The following is a 6,932-nucleotide window of genomic DNA, read 5'->3' as shown; positions in this document are numbered from 1 at the left end:
GGTTGTCATATCTGAGCTTTTTGGTAAAACAAAAACTCTTGTCTTCGGTACTCCACTGGCTTCGTGCCGAGAGCGGAAGGATATGAGGTTACCCTCAGCGCATCTGTGAACGTTGCTGAATCATCTGCGAGAGACCACAGCCAGCCTCAAGCGGCTGCGGCGGGGATCGAGTCCGGCCATGGTGGACAGCCGTTTTCGCCCTAGCACAGAGCTTTCCAGTGCCACGCGAGGCAGAAATACATCTTATATGCCTGCAAAGCAGCCCTAAAAAACTGAGCAGGTATACCAAAACTACATGCATTTCTTTTCTGAAGAAGGAAAGTTCCATTTCTCGATCTATTATGAGTTTATACGACCTGCTGTTTCATTCTTATACAGTCCTCAAAACGAGTTCGATTTAATGCAACCTATACTAGAGCGTAACTATGAGTTGCGTTGAACTTAAAACCAAGTTGGACAAAACATAACTTGCACAACGAGCTGGCATTACTGTTTGTTGCCTTTCTGTTAGTTCGTTTAGATGTAGGCTTGAGCGTGTGTGCACATGAGGGGAGAGAGTGCATGGGGTGAGTAAATAAAACAAACCAGGAGAAAAGTGTTTAACATTCACGAGCCATATACGTAACCACATACAAGGGCCCGAAAACGGGCGGCTGTAAACAATCACACAATGCAATTGCTTAGCTTTGGCATTAGGCCAAGACCTATAGATGGAATTGTGGTTGACCGAAATGAACGCTTTTCGCTATAATTTACTAGAAGATCAGAAAAGTGATGCGAAGGTTGTCGTGAGATAAAGGAGGCAGAATAAAGAAAGATACACCACGCACGCCTGATGGTCGCCAGTGTTTTGTTTTTTCGACAGCAACGATATTGAAACTCTCTCCTAGATATCTGAAAACATTATCATAGAATATTCCGACGCAATCGGAGTTCTTTGAATTAAATTTAAGGCTTGATTTGATACCCACTGTGGTTTAGATTTGAAAAAGTATCACGGACAATCGAAAGACGATAATGACGACTGGGCCGCTAGGCACAGAGCTCCTGCCTCAAAATAGCGACGCTGCCTAGCGCAGAAGGAAGAACATTACGTGACCGAAGCCACGTTTGAAGATTCCATCAAAGGGCCTGTGGCCGATATCAGAACCCTGCTTCATTACATGTGCCAACAAAAGTTGAAAGTTTTCTTTAATCCGGTTTAGAGAGATAAACTGCGTATACGACGTTAACGATAAGCAAGAAGTCAAGGTTAACGGCCGTATGCTGTTTCCAATAAGTGTCATTGTCCTCCGCCGTCAACCCATGCAACCAGAAGTTGGTGCGAGTGTGCTACCACCACGAAACACTAGAGGACTCCGGGCGCGTCTAATTTCAGCGCGCTGCTTTTGCACACCCTATCCTGGATAGCGCCTTAACGTTGTCATTTTCGGCGCAGTAGTTGGCGTAAGCGGCCACCCGTAAGCTTTGGCTCGTGGATGGATGAATTATAAGAGCGTTTCTTTCGAAGCGGGGTGGTGGCACTTCCTACCACGCCCGACATTTTTTTTATATGTCTAGAAGGTAGTTATAAATCCACGAATGGTTTCCTTATTTGTGTTACATTTTTTTTATTTCTATCTTTCTAGCCTTACGTCACCTTTCTGCTTTTCAGGCACCAATCTTGTAATCGCCTTTTGCAAACTTACACTACAGATTCATTCACCGACCGCAGGCGTACTCAAGGAGAGTAACTGCGCCTGCATCAACGTCCGGATGGATACCATAACATTCGAGTATGAGATGTCCAGTTGTTTCTATGGATTTGCTACACACTGCACATTGTGTCATCTTCTTGGTTAAGTTTCTATAGCTGCGGGTACTAAGAGACCCAGATCCAGCTTCAAAAAGTAGAGCACTGCTTATAGAGCCACCAAAGAAAGATTCCCTCCCGCTCTTCCTGTTCCAGTTAGTAGCAGATTGAAGCGCCCCCTGCAATGCGTGGACATTCAGGACGACCCTCGTGATATTTAGTGCAGTAAGATAGAGCGAGTAGGAATGGAAGGAGCGGGAGAGGCAATGGGTGACTAGTGGCTTGGAGTTCCACCGTGTTTGGAAGTATGGCGAGAGCTGCAGAAGACACAATCGGAAGTTGGAAGCCAGAGGAAAAGCCCGCTGTGTGACCGCCGTGTAACGAGTGCTTTATGACGCGGGTCGAAGAATGCGCCGCCTGAGGATCGTGCTTCACATCACATATTTAGTTTTATCCCCAGCAAAATTTACCACATCATTGTTGTTGCTGTGAGAGCGTTTATTTTTTTCGACAGACGTCTCGTTTTACCATCGCCAGCAGTGATAACAAAGCAGACTGAGTTCAAGTAATGACGGTAGTCGCAGCCTTATGTCGCCATTTTTGTTTTGAAATATATTTTTAAATAAGATGGAACGTGTGTCGATAGAACGCACACGACCTCAGTGTCCGAGAAACGCTGTAATTTTCGTGAGAAAACTGCATGTTCCAAGAGCTTGAAAAATCGCTACAGCGACCTAAGGAGTTGGACCCCTTCAGGCCGAAACATGAAATTTTATTAAACCTGAGCTTTTCTTTCGTACCTATGTAAAGGTTCTACGATTAAGCCGCACTGAACATATTTCTTCTCTTGAAATTTTGCAGCGAGAATAGCGAACATTGCTTGAAAAGGTGCGTTTTATATAAAGTGCATTTCTTTAGAACAATAGAGGGACAAGTTGTATTAAAAAGACGAGTGGGAATATTTCCTGCATATTGCTCGATTCTTACTGCTACCATTAAAGGGCGGCGTGTTAAAATGCTCCCGAATTCGAAAATTGTCAACTTCGATGAACGTTTAAAAAAATATATAGCATCGCCAAATTTCTTTAGCAGTTTCCTGCGCCCACCGGGGTGGCACAGTGGTTACGGCGCTCGACTACTGTTCCCAAGGACGTGGGATCGAAACCCGGCCTCAGCGGCCGCTTTTCGCTGGGAGCGAAAAGCAAGGCGCCCGTGTGCTGTGCGATGTCAGTGCTCGTTAAAGAACCCCAAGTGGTCGAAATCTCCGGAGTCCTCCACTACGACGTCTCTCATAGCCTGTGTTGCTTTGGGACGTTAAACCCCACAACACCAAAACCAAACCAAGGAGAAAAACATGCGTTTCCTTATTTATTTATCAGGCGCTGTTGCCTTCAACGCGAGGTCTTAGGCAGAAATAGCGTTTGCAGTATAAATACAGCGAGGAACAGCAATTTCTTTAATACACGGATGCAACGACGGAGTGTAAAACAATGCATGCACTAAATATTATTAAAAATTTGTTGCTCGGTAGACTAAAAACCCACAGCGATGAATATACGATGTGCAGCGTATTAGCATAAAATAAAAATTCAAAATTTTTCAGTACAGTCAAGAGTAAGAAAAGAAAGGACAAGCAAATTTCCGCGTGCACTGTTGATACCAGAGACGCAATTGCGCTCTCGGGTGCAAAGAGTGTTGAGCAATGGCTAAAAATATGCCCAAGTCAGGAAAGAAGCTAGCAAAGAGTCGCTGGTGTTTCGAAAAAGTTTTGTTAGACATTATACATTAACATGCGTGATGACGAATGACCAAAACTGAAAACGTACACGGTTGAAAACAGGGGACACTGCACATAACATACCTCATGTCGAGGAAATGCTAGTAGCTTCGTTAGAGAGTAAATAAATAATGAATTAATTTGTTTGCGCTCTTAACTATTACTGAACTAAGGGCAGCTGCATTGTAGTTAACATTAAAAGTAGTACGCGGTAGAGATTTCTCCACGTTCGGTCGAAAAGGTGTCTGCGTCGCCGTAACCCAGAACTGAAAAAATACTTCTCGAAAAAGACATGCACGCGATTAAGCAGCAAAACTGTGACGCAAACATTCTTTGTACAGCGTTCAGAGTGGTGTCATGCCATCTCACTCCCACTTAGTCTAAAGCATACTTACACGTTAGCAGACAGCCGAAATGTGACGCGGTGGGAGCACTTCTTGGCCAGCAAGGACGAGGAAACGAAACGATTTCTCGTACGCTGAGCCACAATGGCAGTCGCAGTGTGGCATCTTGGGCCAAGCTACAACAGCGGCACGTAAGGGTCCAGAACACCTCAAATAAGTGACAATAAAAAAAAGATTTTTTCAATTCATTAATCTATCCATCCCCACCCTACTTAGCCACCCACTTACTCCATCCGTCCGTCCGTCCGTCCGCCCGTCCGTCCATCCGTCCATCCATCCGTCCGTCCGTCCGTCCGTCCGTCCGTCCATCCATCCATCCATCCATCCATCCATCCATCCATCCATCCATCCATCCATCCATCCATCCATCCATGCATCCATCCATCCATCCATCCATCCATCCATCCATCCATCCATCCATCCATCCATCCATCCATCCATCCATCCATCCATCCATCCATCCATCCATCCATCCATCCATCCATCCATCCATCACCTCTGTGCGATAACGTTCAATGGATGGTGTAGGTGACTGTAAGAAATGCCTGGTATTTATTTTTCATTGATTACGCTTCACCAGAATCGCTCGGGCCGTGCCACTCGGGCCGTTCGTTTTGCTGAGAGGAAAACGTTGAGCGCGTGATTTCCTTTTGCCCGCCAGCTTAAAATGGCGGCATGGTCCCCGACTCCTAAAGAGCCCGCGCGTGTCTACACTTCGCCCTCCCTTAATTCCATTGTGGGACACGTGTCGCGAGCGGTTCGCTCTTGTGACAACGCGTGTGCCGCGGGCAGGTAGCCGGTCAAGGCTCTTCGTGTTCAGAAGGCAAACACTGGCAAACCCACGCGTAGGAAACCCCGCTTTCTATTTCCTTTAAGGTCGTCACGGGCAACACTTATCTCCCATTTGGCGCTGTTCTTCCCATCGCTGCAGCCTCGTGCGACGCGATGGTGTACACAGATGACTTGTATAGCACCAAAGCTTGCGTGCTGCAATACCACGAACCACATGTAGGCAACAGGATAATCAAAGAACCAGGAGCTCCACACGAGCCTTGAAAGCACGAGGTTTTCGGTCCCTTGGAACCAGTTCATGCGACTATATACGATATAATGAATAAGGTGGGTAACGGCGTGTTTATTAGGCGTGCGTGTGTCTGTAGCAACTCTAAATTTCCGCACATCAATATAGGGGAACTTTATATCAAAGATAATAGCGCAGGGGCAGAGAGGGAGCCTCAGTCCGCGAGAATTGTGGACTGAGTCTATCCGCCAAACCTTGCGCGGTTTTTTTTTTTTTTTTTGGTACTGTGTAGCCTTCTTATTTCCCTCTTTTAGCCTGCAGCCTTGTGCAAGTCTGAGCAATAGCGAGCTTGCGGGCTGAAACAGTCCACAAACGCTGCTACTCGACTTGGCAGATGAACCATTCGATTTTAATATTCTCACTTGCCGTGCAAATAAATGTAACCACTAATGGTTATCGTAACTGTCTCATTGCCGTTGCTGTATATGCAACGAGAACGGTCACTCTCACGAAGTGCAAGTTGCATGTCGGAAGACGAAACAGAGACAAAAACTTCTGCTATGCCCAGGAAAGATGAGTGAGTCGCACGCGAATACTCGGCATCCAAGCATTGTCATTTCTGCCAAACTGTGCTGATTCTGTCGATAACTTCAAGGTCTTTTTTTTTTTCTGTTTTGTCAGCGCAAGAAGGCGAGGACTACACCAACAGAATGAAGCAAGCACTGTCTTCCTACTGACAGTTAGGGAGGAAATATGAAACGCACACAAAGAAATGAAATGGCAATGAGGTGGTTTTACACGGAAGTGCGACAACATTAATGGATGTTTTGTCGATGGATTGGAGGTAAAGGTGGGTGGTTGACACAAACGTTTAGCGCACGTACATAAACTATGTGCTAGAACCACCTCATCTAGATTTTCTCAGCAACTCCCTTGTGAGGGTGGTCAGTCGACTCCGTGAGGCACACAAAAATCGAAGACTAGAAAATGGGCAGTTTCGAATAAGATCAGTGCCCTGGACGGCTGACTGACATCTTCGATTAGCCTAATATTTTGAACTTATCATGAGAGGTTGCGGCCAATTACTGCACCCTGGTGCAGTAATTGGCCGCGAAATTAAGAAGAAAAGGGCATGGGCAGGACATGTAGGGCGAAGAGAGGATAACCGATGTCGCTTAGGGTAACAAATTGGATTCCAAGGGAAGGAAAGCTTAGCAGGGGGCGGCAGAAGGTTAGGTAGGCGGATGAGGTTAAGAAGGTCGCAGGTGTCAAGTGGATGCAGCTAGCACAGAACCGGGTTAATTGCAGAAATATGGGAGAGGCCTTCACCCTGCAGTGGGTATAGTCAGGCTGATGATGATGATGAATATTTTTAGTGGCACTGCCTCATAGCTGAAAAGAAAGGCTCAGCAATTATTCTTATGAAAAAAAAAATAACAGAAAGCTCGAAAACATTCTTAGTCTGCCATGGCAGAGTTGACTTTTGCGAGATACCGGATACAAATTTTTCCAAAGCGTTCCTCACGATATACAGAAATTTGAAGCACGTGTGCAAAATAGATAAACTTAATCTACGGCATGCAAGCGATGCGCACTATTTCAGACAATTAAGCAATTACAACTGCACGTTCGCTGTGGCCAAACTATGACTGCGCCCAGGTGAGAGCGGGAAAGTGAGAGAGAAAACTTTTATTAAAGATAACAATACGCAGGCGCTATAGATGGCCGGTGCTTTTAATCCAGGGCTCCGCTGGCGGCTTCGGATCGTTATGTGCATGTACCACTATGGCACAGGATCAATCGTGCGCATGGTCCTGCTTTCGCTATCTTACTAGCATCTCAACAACAATGGCAGGGAAGTCATGTCTCTATTACTCGAGGTTCACATCTCAGGAGCAGTGAAAGACACAAGGGTGATGATTCCTATTGGTGCGGTCA

The sequence above is a fragment of the Amblyomma maculatum genome, chromosome 4, assembly GCF_055883805.1.
Source record: "Amblyomma maculatum isolate TAMU_Amacu chromosome 4, ASM5588380v1, whole genome shotgun sequence".
Classification (NCBI taxonomy): Eukaryota; Metazoa; Arthropoda; class Arachnida; order Ixodida; family Ixodidae; genus Amblyomma; species Amblyomma maculatum.
The sequence above is the reverse complement of the archived record's forward strand: the minus strand, read 5'-3'. Positions refer to the sequence as shown.